The sequence below is a fragment of the Anomaloglossus baeobatrachus genome, chromosome 2 (assembly GCF_048569485.1).
Source record: "Anomaloglossus baeobatrachus isolate aAnoBae1 chromosome 2, aAnoBae1.hap1, whole genome shotgun sequence".
NCBI classification, from domain to species: domain Eukaryota; kingdom Metazoa; phylum Chordata; class Amphibia; order Anura; family Aromobatidae; genus Anomaloglossus; species Anomaloglossus baeobatrachus.
This window is the reverse complement of record NC_134354.1, coordinates 277,179,119-277,198,273: the sequence shown is the minus strand read 5'-3', so window position 1 is coordinate 277,198,273 and position 19,155 is coordinate 277,179,119. Positions and strand designations below refer to the sequence as shown.

The 19,155-nt window shown below is 42.0% G+C and overlaps 1 protein-coding gene across 1 annotated transcript in view; it reads left to right on the top strand.

Moving 5' to 3' along the window:
* KIF21B (kinesin family member 21B) overlaps positions 1-19,155 on the top strand; it is a 411,687-nt gene that overhangs the window by 115,594 nt on the left and 276,938 nt on the right. The window lies entirely within an intron of this gene.

Genomic DNA, 19,155 nt, shown 5'->3' with positions numbered 1-19,155 from the left:
TATATCCGTCATGGAGCGTGTCCCGTTAAGCCCCGCCTCCTGCCGCGGGCAGGCGGCGGCGGTCGGCACACATATCAGCTGTTGTCAACAGCTGACATGTGTGCCTGCATGTTGCTAGTGGAATCGCTTCCACTCGCAACATTTAACCCCTTAAATCTCGCTGCCAAAGTCTGTCAGCAAGATCTACTGTATATGCGCGCGGCCATGTTTTTTACTTACCGCCGCCCCCACCGGAAGTCACGTGCGTGACCACGTGACTTTCGGTGGTTGCCATCGTAGCACAGGGTCATGTGATGACGCTTGCAGCTATGAAGTTTAACATTCGTTTTCCCTCGGCCGCGAGCAGAGAGAAACAGAAAGTGACTGAATCTGCTGTTTACTAGTCCCTGGGGGACTAGTAAAATAAAAAAAAAAGTTAAAAAAAAAGTTTTAAAAAATAAAAAAAAACAAAAAAACTAAAAGTTCAAATCACCCCCCCTTTCCCCCCCATGAAAATTAAAGGGTTAAAAAATAAATAAATATACACATATTTGGTATCGCCGCGGTCAGAAATGCCCGATCTATCAAAATCTAAAATCAATGAATCTGATTGGTAAACAGCGTAGTGGCAAAAAAATTCCAAACGCCAAAATTACGTTTTTTGGTCGCCGCAAGTTTTACGCAAAATGCAATAACAGGCGATCAAAACGTAGCATCTGCGGAAAAATGGTACCATTAGAAACGACAGCTCGAGACGCAAAAAATAAGCTGTCACTGAGCCATAAATCCCAAAAAATGAGAACACTACATGTTTCGGAAAATGGCGCAAAACGTTCGCCACTTTTATTGGACAAGCTTGTGAATTTTTTTAACCCCTTAGATACAAGTAAACCTATACATGTTTGGTGTCTACAAACTCGCACCGACCTCAGGCATCATGCCCACACATTAGTTTTACCATATAGTGAACACCGTGAATAAAACATCCCAAAAACTATTGTGCCATCACACTTTTTTTGCAGTTTTTCCACACTTGGAATTTTTTTTGCTGTTTTCCAGTACACCATATGGTAAAACGTATGGTTTCATTTAAAAGTACAACTTCTCCCGCAAAAAACAAGCCCTCATATGGCAAGATTGACGGAAAAATAAAAAAGTTACGGCTCTCGGAAGAAGGGGAGCAAAAAACAAAAACGCAAAAAGGGAAAGTGCCCCGGGGCTGAAAGGGTTAACAGAATACTCTATGTACATTCTTGATATTACAATAGCTATATAATATCAACCCTCATCCTCATATTATATACTTGCACCCTTTAGAGTCTTTCATGTGGCACTAAAGGGTTTTTGCCCAGTTTAACCTAATAAATAATTAAGAAAAATCAATGCATTGACAATTAGCGTTATAATTTTTAGGGTTGAGGTCAGCTGTGTAGTGTCCGCTGGCATTAAGCACTGGTGTGAGTAATAGAGAGGCATCTATCAGACACCCCCATTACTAACCCAGTAAGTGAAAAAATAAAACACACAAAAATACTTTATTAAAAAAAACCTCTCCCCGATATGTTCTCTGGTTTACCAAGATATAAAAAAACAACAAAAACATACAGGTCCGACATAGTCCATGGAAGGAAACCTGAAAGACATAAAAAGAGATAAACAAAGACAAGAGCATTTCCCATATTCACCATTTTATTAAAAAGCAAAGTTCCCAGCTTCGAGTAAAGCGGGCTTTACACGCTACGACATCGCTAATGCGGAGTCGTTGGGGTCACGGAATTCGTGACGCACATCCGGCCGCATTAGCGATGCCGTTGCGTGTGACATCGATTAGCGATTTTGCATCGTTGCAAAACAGTGAAAAATCGCTAATCGGCGACACGGGGGTCCATTCCCAATTATCGTTACTTCAGCAGTAACGAGGTTGTTCCTCGTTCCTGCGGCAGCACACATCGCTGCGTGTGACGCCGCAGGAGCGAGGAAGCTCTCCCTACCTGCCTCCCGGCCGCTATGCGGAAGGAAGGAGGTGGGCGGGATGTTACGTCCCGCTCATCTCCGCCCCTCCGCTGCGATTGGGCGGCGGTTCAGTGACGTTTCAGTGACGTCGCTGTGACGCCGCATGGACCGCCCCCTTAGAAAGGAGGCGGTTCGCCCGTCACAGCGACGTCGCCGGACAGGTAAGTATGTGTGACGGCTCTGGGCGATGTTGTGCGGCACGGGCAGCGATATGCCCGTGTCGCGCAACAGATGGGGGCGGGTACCCACACTAGCGATATCGGGACCGATATCGCAGTGTGTAAAGTAGCCTTTAGTCCAGAGGTTCTCACAACGTCGCTTCATTACGGAGATCGTTATGGAACCGCAGAACGAGCCTCCATAGTCTTTGAGTGGCAGTCACACTTGGCTCACACTGCCCTCTGTGACACCCAGCCTGTGGGATGAGGGGTGATGTAAGGAACATCACTGCTCATCAATTGAGCGATGACATTCTGTTTTTAATCGCCAGTGGGAGAGAGGCCATAAGTTGAGCTCCATAGCACACCAAGATTTTGAATATATAATACAATACTATTGTATGACAATATATTGTACAAACAATCAAATGATTGCAGGTTCAAGTCTAAAAAATTAAGTAAAAAAAAAATATAAATATAAAAAAAATTCTAATCACCTCACTTTTCCCCTACTAAAAATAAAGGAAAATGGATATTGTATTGTCTCGTTCATAAAAGACAAATCTATTAAAATATGAAATTAAATAAACTTAACATAAAACGCAGTAAAGAGCAAAAAATAATCAAGACGCTAAAATTGTCTTCTCTAAAAAAAAAGTCATAATGACAGGAAATTGGTATCAATAAAAACAGCAGCTCACTGAGCAAAAGACAAGCCCTCAATTAGTCTTTTTGATAGAAAAATTAAAATTTTACAGGTATTGGAGATTCATGACACAAAGGAAAAAATATTTTTGGGCAATATTCTGAATTTTATTCACCACTTCAATTGAAAACATCCATACATACTATCACAAAATCCTATTTCCAGGTCATTTTTGTCATACAGTGAACACCAGAAAAATAAAACCCAAAAAACAATTGCATTTTTCTCACAATTTCATCCCAATTTCTTCCCATTTTTCAGTATACTACAAGGTAGAATAAATAAAGCCATTCAGAGCTGAAACTTAACCTGCAAAAAACAAGTTCTCATATATCTGTGTCGAATGAATAATATAAACGTTATGATTCTTGGAAGAGGCAAGAGAAAAATAAAAGGGCAGAAAACAAAAAATATCCTGGTCTTTAAAGAGTTAAAAAGGGCTGGGCCTGGGAAAATAAGTACATTGTGTAGGACCTTTTGAACTTTTTAATTTTTTAAATTTTTAAAAGCTGGACTGAAAGATATTGTCCTATGTCCTATAGCTGTAAGAGGGCTTGTTTGTTTTCCACAACAAGCCTTAGTTTCTATTATGGGGTTTCTTTAAAGTGTAAAGACAAAAATTATAAAATCATGATCACCTGACACTGCCATCATTTGATCGTTAATATAATTCACAGCACTTGTTATGTAGCAGCATGTTGTAAATAAACTGGATCCTGGTAGGGTAAATCCTGCACTGATAAAGAAGCTTTGGGCTTCGAAATGCGTTTACAATTCATTACATCTTTTACTCCTGCTTAATTTCTGTATCCTCTGGCAGCGCAGGATATAACCCACCAGGCTCTAGATAATCTATTAGCTTGTACACCATGATTCTGCAGCAACCTTTCTCTGCCAGCACTATTAAAGGGGTTGTGACTTCAACAACCGAACCAGATGAGAATATATTTTTTCCCCGATTTGTCACCCCGATAAGACCCTATTTCACTCTGTCTCTCCAGTTTGTTATAGTCCAGCATGATGTTGTGCCAGACATCTTGATTGCAACAATTCACTTTACTGATTTCTTCAGTTTTGTTGAAAGCCTGTTTTATCTGCTGTAGCTCTACCAGTTATCTGAATTCTGAGTTCTGTATAACCCCACCCACAGCACATATTCGTAAGCTTTCTGTGTATACTGTGCAGAAAGCTGCCAATCATTGGTGAAGGTATGATTGGAATACTAGGCAAAAGGCAAGTAGTCCTCTCTTAATAATCTTCAGTTGATAAAACAATGATCTAATAAAAAACTACACTAGGCAGCCAAGTAAGTGATACATCACTGAAATCAAGGTGTCTGTATATAGATTATGCTGCTCTCAGATTAGGTGGCAAAAACCTAGTGACAGATACTCTTTCATTATTCTAGTAATTGTCAGCCTATTAGACCCTGCATTTTGAAGGGCCTAAGTGATTTCTGCACTTTGCAGACCCATTGTTATATTAAAAACAAAAGGAGTGCTCCAAAGTGTGAGACTTTACAATTTTAAAAAAGAAGAAAGCTGATAAGCTATTTGGTCATGTCTCGTTGTGAAGAAACAGGTACTGCTCTATGGAATGCATGTGTTATCAACTAAATAAACTTTTAACTGCAGCTTCTTCCACTGAACCATAAAATGTCAGACTATAATTTAATAATTAGGGATGAGTGAATGTATTCGCCATTATTCGGTATCCCGCGGCTAATGGGGTATTCGAGCTATTCGCTAGCCGGCGAATAAAACTGTATCTGCTCCGATACTTTCATTTTCGTTTCTGACTTCCTGGCGCCTGTTTTCCAGCCAATGAGCACTTCTGATGTTGCTTGCCCTCACAGTAACGTTGCAGCCATCTTTGTTGTGGTCTTACTGTGATTGGCTTAGCCGCACAGCGTCATAGGGGCTATATAAGGCAGCGGCCATTTTGAGAACACGCAGTCATTGGTGAGCTGGTGGTGTAGATAGACTGTACTGTGTGCGGGAGAGCGTTTATACAGCCAACTAATACTAGTCCTTGTAAGGGGTAAAGATAGTGTTCATTAGCTGCTAGCAGCTGATTAAATCGTAGAACCAGGTATAGGGACAGTGCAGTGCCTTGTATGAGATAGCGTTCCTGCTGCAAAATCCAAAATAGTCCTTATAAGGGCTGAAGATAGTGTGCAGTAGGTGCTAGCAGCTGAAGAAATCGGAGAAATAGCTATAGGGTAAGTGTTAGTGCATTGCTTTGTTAGTTGAGAGTGGTTCCTGTTTTAAACAAAAAAAAAATCCTCTTATTAGTGCTGCATACGGTCTGTTAGTGCAGTGTCTGATATAGGGAGAGCTTTTTCACAGGCAGGGAGAGATTTAAAGCTGTCCTGACATCTGCTACTAATAATCAACAATCCCAGCACTGCTACATCCCTTGTGTCTGTTCTAATATGCATAGGTATTGCAACTTTCTAAAAAAGGTCTGAAAATAGACAAAACAATGGGTTCAGGTGTAGTGTAGTGCCTGTCAGCCACCATCTCAATTCATACCAGCACAGTTGCGTCCTTGTATTGGCTTCATAGCGTACATAAACTCCATAGTACCCTACTGCTAAAAAAAAAATAGTGTAAGTTTAAAAAAAAAAATAAAAAATTGCTGTCACGGCCTTTAGTTCTGCCTGAAGCCAAATACCATAATGTATAGCATCCTGGTGGTGGCTTCATATCTTACAGAACCTACATACTGGCCTGCTGCTAGTAAAACACAGTGTCAGTGTTACCAAATATTAATTAATACTCAGTGTTAGTGGCTCTACTTCTGCCTGAAGCCAAATACCTTCATAGCACCAACCTAGCAGCCTGGTGGTGGCGCATTCATATCTTACAGAACCGTACTAAAACACAGTGTCAGTATTACCAAATTTTAATTAATACTCGGTGTTAGTGGCTCTACTTCTGCCTGAAGCCAAATGCCTTCATAGCACCAACCTACCATCCTGATTGTGGCGTCTCTCTTCATATCTATCTTACACAACTTAGATAGTGGCCTGCTGCTACTAAAACACAGTGTCAATGTTACAAAATTTTAATTAATACTCAGTGTCAGAAGCTTTATTTCTTCCTTAAGCCAAATACCGTCATAACACCAACCCAGCATCCTGCTGGTGGCTTCAACTCGGACATAACTTACATAGTGGCCTCCACCTACTAAAACACTGTCTGAGTGGCAAAAACCAATACTAAAATAAAAGTGGTGTCAAAGCCTGTTTTCTTTTAGGGCTGAAAAACATTCACAACATCTTTGTCGACTCCAAGTGGTACTTTGTCCAATAAAGGTACCTTGCGGTTTTTAGACTTACAGAAACAGCTATCGTGGGAAACTATTAACACAAGTTTAACAACCAGGCATCAGTGTTGTTCCACTGCCTGTAGAAAAGGTCAAGTTACAGTATTCACCTTCAAATAATCAAACAAAAAAAAGGGAAAAAGAGGTGGTAAGGGCCGTGGACGAGGTGGTAGTGACAGTGATGGTCGCCCAAGCAGTGTGACTGAGCCAAAGAAAAAGGTTCCTACTTTATCTACCTTTGCCTTCCTATCCCAATTTTCTTGTCCACGTGGGAAATCATTCTTGCGCCCGCAACAGTGCGAACAGGTAACGAGTTAGCTAGCAGAAAATGCCTCCAGTTACTTGTCGAGTAGCAAATACCAAGGGTCCACACACACAGACTTGAGTAGTCCAGAGGCTGTGCCATCGAATTCTCAGCTTGGTTCTCCTTCCTCACAACATCAGTATTCTAAGGAAACATATGACGCCAAAGCAGGTTACTCTGAGGAACTGTTTACGGGACCCTTTGACCTTTCTTGCCTCTCATCGCGCAACACCACCAACGCAGGTGAGGCCATGGTGTGCAGTGATGCACAGATCTTTGAGCACCCAAGGCCTGAAGAAAGCCATATTGTTGGCCTTGACATGCTGGGCAATCAGGTGGAAGTGTTGGAGGATGATGAGACACAATTGCCCTCAGGTCAGCCTCAAACCTCCAATACCGAAGATGTTGACCTTCAGGAATTTGAAGACGACCTGTTCCATTATGAGGTGACTGATCCAACATGGATGGGTGGTATGCATTGCGAGAGCAGCAGTGCAGAGGAGCATGTGCCCATAGTCCGCAAAAAGGATGTAAGAGATAGGGTTTTGACCATTGCCAGAGGTCAACCAACTGTGCACATGTCACCACCACCTGTGGCATCTCAGAGTCCAAGGGTCCATGCACCACCTGTGCCATCTCAGAGTCCAAGGGTCCGTGCACCAACTGTGCCATCTCAGAGTCCAAGGGTCCATGCTGCGATCGTGTGGGAGTTTTTTTCAAGAGTCCTTCAGACCAAACGGTTGCCATTTGTCAAATCTGTCAGACCAAGCTTAGCAGAGGCAGAAATACTTCCAGCTTGGGCACCTCCAGTATGAGAAACCATATGTTAGCCAAGCACACCATTAGGTGGTTGAAAGCTAGGTAAAAAACAGGATTTCCAGACTCAAAACACTGCCACTTCCCCTGGGCTGCCTGCTTCCCAAACTGTTATACAAGAAGGTGGCACTGATGCCTACTTCTCCCAACCTGATGTTGGCCAAACTCAATCATCAACGACCACATCCGCTTCGGTGTCCGAACGTTCCGTTCAGTTGTCCATACCACAGACCTTCGACAAGAAGTGAAAATATCCCGTTATGCACCCAAGGGCAGAAAACATAATTGCACACATTACACGATTGATAGCCCTTGAGATGTTGTTGTATCGGCTTGTGGGAACAGAGGCTTTCCGCGACCTTTTGGCGGTGTTATAACATTGATACTCTGTGCCTAGCCGCCACTATTTTTCTCATTGTGCCGTCCTCTCACTCCACAATCACATGTCCATAAACATCAAACGGGCTCTCACCAACGCCATAACAGGGAAGGTCCACTTAACCACAGACACGTGGACATGTGGAAGTGGACAGGGACGCTACATCTCACTGACGGCACACTTGGTGAACCTGGTGGCGGCTGGTACAGAGTCTGAGCCGGCAACATCCCATATAGTTCCCACACCCAGAATAGCGGGCCCCTCTTCAATCAGAGTTTAAGTAGCCTCCTACACAGCAACAACTCCCTCCTCCTCCTACTCTTCATCTGGCTCCTGTGCATCCTCCTCAACATCCGCCAGTGTCCAACCGTTGACATTATATCCCAGCTGGGATCTCTGCAGCACTGCCTTGGCTAAGCAGCAATACGCTCTACTGAAGCTCATCTGTATCGGTGACAAATCGCACATGGTACCTGAGCTTTTGAAAGCAATAACTGAGCAGACAGATGAGTGTCTTGCACCATTGGACCTCCGTCCAGGGATGGTAGTGTGCGATAAGGTTCATAATCTGGTGGCGGCTTTAAAGCTTGGAAAGCTTGTACATGTTCCTTGTATGGCCCACGTTGTAAATTTAGTAGTTCAGCACTTTCTCAAAAAATACCCTGACATAACAGACCTTCTTACCAAGGTACGACGTATTAGCGCCCATTTCTGCAAGTCATCTCCCTTCTTTTCTGGCCTGGCAGGGCTGCAGCAGCACTTACACTTGCCTCATCACAGACTAATAAGTGACCTCCCTAAGAGATAGAATTCAACCTATCATATGTTGGCCAGGATCCATAAGCAACAGAGGACAGTATCCCAATTTCAGCTGGAACATGCCCGTCAGACGCAGCTGCTAGACATAAGTACTGCAGAATGGGTGTGGATTGCAGACATTTTTCAGGTCCTAGAGAATTTTGATTACTGTATCAAAATTGTGCTTTTCTGGTTGTTTCTCTGCAAGGGACCAGGACGACTAATCTGTGTACATGAAAGAATGAATGGGGCCATGTATCGTGAGTTTTGAATGCAAACCTCCTTCCATCAGCCAGGGCATTGAAGATGAAATGTTGCTGCTTCTTTCAGCATAATAATGATCCCAAGCACACCTCCAGGGCAATGGAGTCACTTTGTAAGAAGCATATGAAGGTCCTGAAGTGACCTAGCCCGTCTCCAGATCTCAACCCCATGGAAAACCTTTGGAGGGAGTTGTCAGGTCCTAGAAAATTTTCATTACTGTACCAACATTGTAAACAGTGATGATGCTCTTATCAGCATTACCATTCCACTGATTTTTTTTATTGAAATGCTCTCTGGATGGTCTGACTGACCAAAGTGTTAATGCACCCGAGGTGTCTGTGGATCCAGACTTCACAATGGTTGCTAGTAATCCGCACAACCTCGGCCAACAGGCTCAGGCCACCTTTGGTCAGCATTATGAGGATGAGGAGGATGATGAAGAACAGGAATGCTTTGAAGTTGGTAACCAAGGGATTGATAACCCAAGCTTCAGGGCTGTCCAGCATGGATGGCCTGAGGAGGAGCAGAAGAAGGAGAAAGAGACTGAGGAGGAGAGGAGGTTTAGAGAGACAGAATACATTCTTAGCAGTGACATACAAAGGTTTCCAGTTCAGAGTCTGGGACACATGGCACAGTTCATGTCACACTGCCTTTCTCATGACTGTCGGCTAGTCTACATTTTGGCAGACAACAAATACTGGTTATGTACCTTCCTTGACCCACACTACAAAGACAAATTCGCTTCGCTACTTGCCGAGGCAAATAAGGATTGTACTACGGAAACATTAAAGAGAGCTGTAGTGATGCAGTTGATGAAATGATTACCCTCAGATCATGCTGGCGTCTGAGATAGCGTGTCATCTCATGCAACAGGATTACAAGAGAGGGCTACGCATAGTAGGAGCAACACAGGCAGGGCACTAAAGTGCCAAAACTGGTTCATTTTCCATAAACCGTCAACTTCGAATCAGATACCGGTTGGGGGAATTATGACAAGGAGGGAACACTTAAGTAAGATGGTGAGGGACTATGTAGGTGACCATATCAGCGTGCTTTCAGAGTCTACAGTTCCCTTTAACTATTGGGTTTCCAAGCTCAACACTTGGCCAGACCTCGCCTTATAATTATGGGGAGATAAGGTATGCACACCAGTGACTATGTAAGGGGAATACATGTAATAGCAGAAACTGCTGTGTGAATACTGACATGAAAAAATTCAATAGCTATATGTAAGAATGAAATGTGAAAAATGGAACCTGCATTACTGCCATGAATATATGAATAAAGAGAAATTTAGCTACTGAATTGATCAATGCAATAGAGCCCCAACACTACGCCAAAGTATTTCTCTACGTTGGGGTCCCTAGCTTGTGTGTGTCCTCTCATGCAGTTAAAAAACTTACCGTGTATGGGAAGCTGAGACCCAGGCTATATATACGATGTGGATTGGCAATAGGTGTGTATGGGGAGGGTTCACAAACGAAAAACTACTAACAAATAAGAAATAACGTTTGGAACTCCATTCTATGTCTGAACTGGGTGCAAAAACCTAAAAAAACATCACTATGGGGAGATAAGGTATGCACACCAGTGACTATGTAAGGGGAATACATGTAATAGCAGAAACTGCTGTGTGAATACTGACATGAAAAAATTCAATAGCTATATGTAAGAATGAAATGTGAAAAATGGAACCTGCATTACTGCCATGAATATATGAATAAAGAGAAATTTAGCTACTGAATTGATCAATGCAATAGAGCCCCAACACTACGCCAAAGTATTTCTCTACGTTGGGGTCCCTAGCTTGTGTGTGTCCTCTCATGCAGTTAAAAAACTTACCGTGTATGGGAAGCTGAGACCCAGGCTATATATACGATGTGGATTGGCAATAGGTGTGTATGGGGAGGGTTCACAAACGAAAAACTACTAACAAATAAGAAATAACGTTTGGAACTCCATTCTATGTCTGAACTGGGTGCAAAAACCTAAAAAAACATCACTATGGGGAGATAAGGTATGCACACCAGTGACTATGTAAGGGGAATACATGTAATAGCAGAAACTGCTGTGTGAATACTGACATGAAAAAATTCAATAGCTATATGTAAGAATGAAATGTGAAAAATGGAACCTGCATTACTGCCATGAATATATGAATAAAGAGAAATTTAGCTACTGAATTGATCAATGCAATAGAGCCCCAACACTACGCCAAAGTATTTCTCTACGTTGGGGTCCCTAGCTTGTGTGTGTCCTCTCATGCAGTTAAAAAACTTACCGTGTATGGGAAGCTGAGACCCAGGCTATATATACGATGTGGATTGGCAATAGGTGTGTATGGGGAGGGTTCACAAACGAAAAACTACTAACAAATAAGAAATAACGTTTGGAACTCCATTCTATGTCTGAACTGGGTGCAAAAACCTAAAAAAACATCACTATGGGGAGATAAGGTATGCACACCAGTGACTATGTAAGGGGAATACATGTAATAGCAGAAACTGCTGTGTGAATACTGACATGAAAAAATTCAATAGCTATATGTAAGAATGAAATGTGAAAAATGGAACCTGCATTACTGCCATGAATATATGAATAAAGAGAAATTACTGTACCAACATTGTAAACAGTGATGATGCTCTTATCAGCATTACCATTCCACTGATTTTTTTATTGAAATGCTCTCTGGATGGTCTGACTGACCAAAGTGTTAATGCACCCGAGGTGTCTGTGGATCCAGACTTCACAATGGTTGCTAGTAATCCGCACAACCTCGGCCAACAGGCTCAGGCCACCTTTGGTCAGCATTATGAGGATGAGGAGGATGATGAAGAACAGGAATGCTTTGAAGTTGGTAACCAAGGGATTGATAACCCAAGCTTCAGGGCTGTCCAGCATGGATGGCCTGAGGAGGAGCAGAAGAAGGAGAAAGAGACTGAGGAGGAGAGGAGGTTTAGAGAGACAGAATACATTCTTAGCAGTGACATACAAAGGTTTCCAGTTCAGAGTCTGGGACACATGGCACAGTTCATGTCACACTGCCTTTCTCATGACTGTCGGCTAGTCTACATTTTGGCAGACAACAAATACTGGTTATGTACCTTCCTTGACCCACACTACAAAGACAAATTCGCTTCGCTACTTGTCGAGGCAAATAAGGATTGTACTACGGAAACATTAAAGAGAGCTGTAGTGATGCAGTTGATGAAATGATTACCCTCAGATCATGCTGGCGTCTGAGATAGCGTGTCATCTCATGCAACAGGATTACAAGAGAGGGCTACGCATAGTAGGAGCAACACAGGCAGGGCACTAAAGTGCCAAAACTGGTTCATTTTCCATAAACCGTCAACTTCGAATCAGATACCGGTTGGGGGAATTATGACAAGGAGGGAACACTTAAGTAAGATGGTGAGGGACTATGTAGGTGACCATATCAGCGTGCTTTCAGAGTCTACAGTTCCCTTTAACTATTGGGTTTCCAAGCTCAACACTTGGCCAGACCTCGCCTTATACGCTTTGGAAGTGCTAGCTTGCCCTGCTGCAAGTGTGTTGTCTGAGTGTGTTTTCAGCTCAGCGGGGTCAATAATAACAGATACTCGCACACAACTATCCACAGAAAGTGCAGACAGTTTGAAGATGATCAAAATGAACCATAGATGGATTGCCCCAGAGTATCTCAGGCTGCCTGTTAACAAGACACAATAATAAGTGTAGCCCCAAAATTTGTATTTCTTAAGTTCAAATAAGTTCCATTGTTTCTCATTCAAGACTATCTTGTCTTCTATCATCTAATGAGACCACATGACTAATGTAACTTGTTATGCTGCAATAATTTAATTGTTCGTCCCAATCACCCTGGGCAATATTTTTCAAGCCTTTGTATATTATGCACTGGCACAACCACTGTCGAGGCTACACTGTCTAAATTTGTGTTCTTTATTGATGCTGTGCTCCATGGTGTGTTTCACATGGCCCTCTGCGGAATCAGAATTTTTTTTAGCTTCTTGGCATATTATGCCTGATGCTTATCCTACCAATTTTAAAAAAAAAAGCTGTTGGGAGTACCTTCTGATGCTGTGCTCCATGGTGTCTGAACCATTGTCCCCTGGGGAAACTGAATTTATTAAATTCCTTGGCATGTTATGCCCTGTTGCAAATCCTATCAATGTTTAAAAAAAAGCTGTTGGGAGCTGTTGGGGGTACCTTCTGATGCTGTGCTTCATGGTGTCCAAACCATTATCTCCTGGGGAAACTGAATTTATTAAACTCCTTGGTATGTTATGCCCTGTTGCAAATCCTACCAATGTTTAAAAAAAAAGCTGTTGGGAGCTGTTTGGAGTACCTTCTGATGCTGTGCTACATTTTGTTTGAACCATTTCCCCCTGGGGAAACTGAATTTTTTTAAATCCTCGGGGTTAGCTAGTGGAATAAAGCCGGAGTTCCAGAGTGAAACAACTGCCACTTCCACGGTCCTGCATGCTTCACAAACCGCGGTCTAGGAAGCAGGCAATGATGCCTCCTGCTCCCAACCTGCTTTTGGTGAGATGCAATCATCATCAATGACATCAGCTTCGATATCCCAGCGCGGCGTTCATTTGTCCATAAAACATACATTACTGAATAATTGGAATAGAATTTTAATAGAGGGCCACTGAAGCCGGTGGTTTTGGTGGAGGAGGAGGAGGGCAAGGCCAACACCCAAATGGTCACATTGGCAATAGCACTGTAAAGTGTTATGGAGTACGTATTCCAAGTTTCACACTAATGATATAGAGGACGCAGAAAACTTCAAATGACTGCTGTCCCTCCCCAATGTATGTTACAGGGCCCACCTGAGGGCCCTAAGAAGTCTTAGATTTGAGGACAGCCAGTGGCCCTTTCTACATTTGAATAGAGGGCCACTGGACCCGGTGGTGTTGGTGGAGGAGGAGGAGGGCAAGGTCAACATCCCAACGGGCACATTGTAGCTGACCTTTTAAGGTGCTATCAAATAAGTCCCCAAAATGGAGTTGTGAGACAGACACCAATATAATGTATGTTACAGCCCTTTCTAATAGAAAAGAAGGAAAAATGTAAAAAACGAAATGTGTGAACATATGCTAAAGTGGTTTTTTGGAGGTCAGGGTTTGAGTTGATGTTTTATTACAATAATTAGGCACTACAAACTGTTTCTTAGCAATTTCCCCTCTTTTACTTTGGTTTGACTATGTAAACGCCGCATGCTGCTCTGACCACGTTATTCCGAGACTCCAGAAATGCAGTCAGGCACCTTCTACAGGCTGTGCCCATACTGTTTCAGCCTTTTGCTATCCATTTCAGCCTTTTCCTCAGTCACCACAGGTCACCGTTGGGTCCAACATGAAATTATTCTGGTTTCCCATAGACTTACATTGGGCGTCGAATATTCGCAAATAGTTGAATAGCAGCGACGTATTCGCCGGATATTCGGCGAAGCGAATATTAAGGTATTCGATCATCCCTAATAATAATGTATATATTTTTTATTTATATAGCACCAATACATTCAGCAGCACCTTACAAGAATGGTGCTAGCAGAAAAGGCTGGAATGCATAACAATTGTAGTGTATTGAAGGAACATTAATATGTATATTCCAAAACTATAGCACTTAATATACAACACCAATTCCCAAAAAGGTGGGATGTTGTGTAAAATGTAAAGAAAACAAGAATGCAATGATTTATAAATCTGATCTAGCCATATTTTATTCATAACAGAACATAGAACACAGATCAGAATGTGAAAGTCAGACATTATTCACTTTAATTTGAAAAATTTAACTCATGTAGAAATTGATGAGAGCAACACATCTCAAAAAAGTTGAGACAGTGCCATGTCTACCATAATATCTTCAATGCCGGAGAGTAGAAGGAGTTAAAGCCGCGCTGTCGCCCAAAGATGAAAAAAATGTTTTGGTGATTTAATGAAAGATTATTTTAATCAACATGTATTCTTATTTTTTCTGATTTTTGTGATCCTGAAGAATAGGTCCTCACCTCGAAATGCGTAGAACTATGGAATAAAATAATCTTTCACTAAATCAACAAAAACATTTTTTTCATCCTTGGGCTTTAACCCCTTCAACCCCCCTTCGAGCGTGCGAGGTGCTGAACTGAAGTAAAGTGCTGAATTTAAGATAAGTGCATAGTTTCAACACAATTACATAGAGGTGATAACTGTAATTGTTGAATTTCATTAGGGAATTGTGTGTCTGTTTGTGATTCTGTGAAAAGGAAAAAAAAACAAAAAAAAAGTTAGTCTTGTGATTTAATTAGTAGGATTAGTCACACCTGTTTCTAGAAGCTTCTAGCAGCTTCTGTACATCTATATAAACCAGCCAGTGCAAGCGAGGTGCTGCGCGTGCGAGGTGCTGAACTGAAGTAAAGTGCTGAATTTAAGATAAGTGCATAGTTTCAACACAATTACATAGAGGTGATAACTGTAATTGTTGAATTTCATTAGGGAATTGTGTGTCTGTTTGTGATTCTGTGAAAAGGAAAAAAAAACAAAAAAAAAAAAAAAGTTAGTCTTGTGATTTAATTAGTAGGATTAGTCACACCTGTTTGTAGAAGCTTCTAGCAGCTTCTGTACATCTATATAAACCAGCCAGTGCAAGCGAGGTGCTGAGCGTGCGAGGTGCTGAACTGAAGTAAAGTGCTGAATTTAAGATAAGTGCATAGTTTCAACACAATTACATAGTTTGACACAAGAACATAGTTTGAATTTATCCTTAGACGTTTTCCATTGTTTTTATTTTTTCTTTGTTTTACTACTTTAACGTTTATCCCCATTTAATAGGTGCTCCATGGACAATGCTACCAGGTGTGTATCTTGTCAGATGTATGCATGCCTTGAGCAGCCGTTCGAGGGTGACTATGTCTGCACTCGATGCAAGCATGTTGCGTATTTGGAAGCCAAGGTAACTGATCTAAATAAGCAGCTTGCAACACTAAGGGGCATTGCAAACCTGGAGAGGAGTTTAGAGCTCACTGAGCTTTCTCTGGCTGGGGCCAGTGATATGGAGGAGGGTGGAGGTGGGGAAGATCAGGACCCAGAGGTAGGTAGCTGGGTAACAGTTAGAAGAAGAGGTAGGGGGAAAAGTGTCAGGGAGCCTAGTCCAGACCTGGCACAACCTAGTAAATATGCCTGTTTGGCTGATATTAGGAATGAAGGGCCTGGACTAGGGTCACTACAGCAGGATGTTGCTCCTAGCAACCAGGAAAACAACTGCTGTATGAAGGAGAGAAATAGGAGTGCAGCAAAGCCCAGACAGATGTTGGTGGTAGGGGACTCTATAATTAGGCGGACAGACAGGGTCATCTGTCGCTGAGACCGTGAATGCCGAACAGTGTGTTGTCTGCCGGGTGCTCGGGTTCGGCATATTGCGGATCGGATAGACAGATTGCTGGGTGGGGCTGGGGAAAACCCAGCGGTCATGGTGCACATTGGTACTAATGACAAAGTTAGAGGCAGGTGGAAGGTCCTTAAAGATGATTACCGGGAACTAGGAGAGAAGCTGAAGTCCAGGACCTCCAAGGTGGTGTTTTCAGAAATACTACCGGTGCCACGAGCGTCACTAGAAAGACAGCGGGAGCTTAGGGAGATAAATATGTGGCTTAGAAATTGGTGCAGGAAGGAAGGGTTCGGGTTCATGGAGAACTGGGCCGACTTCTCAGTCGGCTACAGGCTCTACGGTAGGGACGGGCTGCACCTCAATGGGGAAGGTGCAGCTGTGCTGGGGGAGAAAATGGTCAGACGGATGGAGGAGCTTTTAAACTAGGATCGGGGGGGAGGGAGGGTAGTGGAGCAAATAAGGGGAGAGATAGAGCAGATAGAGACAGTGAGACGGTAGGGGTCAATGAAGGATTAGGGGGGATGGGACATACAAGGAACGTAGGGAGGCTAGGAGTAATAAAGGTGTTAATAGGATTAAATGTCTACTGGCAAATGCAAGAAGTCTTGCAAGCAAAATGAATGAATTGGAGACTCTTATGTCAACCATGGATTATGATGTGGTGGGCATTACGGAAACCTGGCTGGATGAAAGCCATGACTGGGTGACAAACATACAGGGTTATAGTACATTTAGGAAGGACAGGAAAGGCCAAAAAGGTGGTGGGGTGTGTATATTTATTAAATCTAACCTAAAACCTGTGTTGTATGATGACATTGAGGGGAACAGCAACAATGTAGAGTCAGTATGGGTAAATGTACATGGGGAGGGGAATAATGGAAAAATGCTAATTGGAGTTTGCTATAAGCCTCCTAACATACCTCAACAAATAGAGGGTGAAATGCTGGAACAAATTGAAAAGGCAGCTAATAATAATAATCGGGTTCTTATTATGGGGGATTTCAACTATCCAGACATACAGTGGGACATAGAATCTTCTGGTTCTGATAAAAGCTGTAAGTTCTTATCTACTATTCAAGACAATTTCCTCTCTCAGATGGTAGGTGAACCGACCAGGGGAGATAATTTGCTAGATCTGGTCCTGTCAAATAGACCGGATACAATTTCAGATCTACAGGTTCGGGAGCACTTGGGCACCAGCGATCATAATATGGTAAGCTTCAACATAATATTCAATAGAACATCTCAAAGGGGGAATGCTAAAACCTGGAATTTTAGGAAAGCTGATTTCAACAAATTAAGGGAAGAGCTTAAATGTGTAGATTGGGACAAAGTCATGGTAACTGGGGATACCGAACATAAATGGGGTAAGTTTAAGGATATACTACTAGAGTCCTGTAAAAAACGTATACCCTCTGGTAATAAAATGTCCAGGAATAAAAAGAAACCACTATGGATAAATAAGACTGTACAAAGTATAATAAAACAAAAACAAAGGGCATTTAAAATCTTAAAGGCTGAGAATACAGAAATAGCATTTCAGAAGTATAAAGATATCAATCGGAAATGTAAAAAAGAAATCAAACAAGCAAAATTAGCTACTGAAACAAAAATCGCCAATGACATTAAAATAAATCCCAAAATCTTTTATAAATACATTAATGCCAAAAGGAAAACAAAGGATAGTATCGGCCCCTTAAAATATAATAACAAGTTAGTTATAGAGGACAAACGAAAGACTGAGATATTAAATAGGCATTTCTCATCTGTATTCACCAAGGAACTGACTGTACCAGGGATCATTCAACAAGTGAAAAATCAAAGTGCACCACCCGATATAATTAATTTAACACAAGATGAAGTACGCCTACGTCTGAGTAAATTAAACATTGACAAATCCCCAGGGCCAGATGGCATTCATCCACGAATATTGAGGGAATTGAGCTCCGTAATCGACAGACCGCTGTATCTCATCTTTTTAGACTCACTTGTAACAGGTTTGGTGCCTCAGGATTGGAGGATTGCTGATGTGGTACCGATATTTAAGAAAGGTAAGAGGGTAGATCCAGGCAACTACCGTCCAGTAAGCCTGACATCAGTAGTATGCAAAGTTTTTGAGGGCATTTTAAGGGATGACATGCAAAAATATATTGCAGAAAATAATATGATAACTGACAAACAGCATGGATTCATGAAAGATAAGTCGTGTCTAACCAACCTGTTGGGGTTCTATGAGGGGGTAAGTTCAAACCTGGATATTGATAATGCAGCTGATGTGATTTATTTGGACTTTGCAAAGGCATTTGATACTGTACCACATAATAGCCTTATACTAAAGCTCCAGAAGCAAGGACTAGGGGACACAATATGCAACTGGGTAAGGAATTGGCTAAAAGATAGGAAACAAAGAGTAGTCATAAATGGTACATTCTCTAAATGGGCTATAGTCAGCAGTGGGGTGCCGCAGGGATCTGTGCTTGGACCGATTCTTTTTAATCTCTTTATTAATGACCTTGTGGATGGGATTGATAGTACAGTGTCAGTCTTTGCCGATGACACCAAACTATGTAGGCTATTAAAAACTGACCTGGATAGTACAATATTACAAAAAGATCTGGATAAGATGTCAGAATGGGCAGATACTTGGCAAATGAGATTTAATGTTGATAAATGTAAAGTAATGCACCTAGGACGGAGTAATCCTATAGCTGCGTATACATTAAATGGAAGTAAACTCAGGACTACAGAACAGGAGAAGGACTTGGGTATTCTCATTACAAATAAGCTGAGCAGCAGCACTCAATGTCAAGCAGCAGCTGCTAAAGCAAACAAAATTTTAGGGTGTATAAAAAGAGAGATTAGATCCCTTGATCCCAACGTATTGTTACCCCTCTATAAATCACTTGTAAGGCCACATCTGGAATACAGGATCCAGTTTTGGGCACCACATTTTAAAAAGGACATTCAGAAGTTAGAGTCAGTTCAAAGGCGGGCAACTAGACTATTACAAGGAATGGAAGGCCTCCCA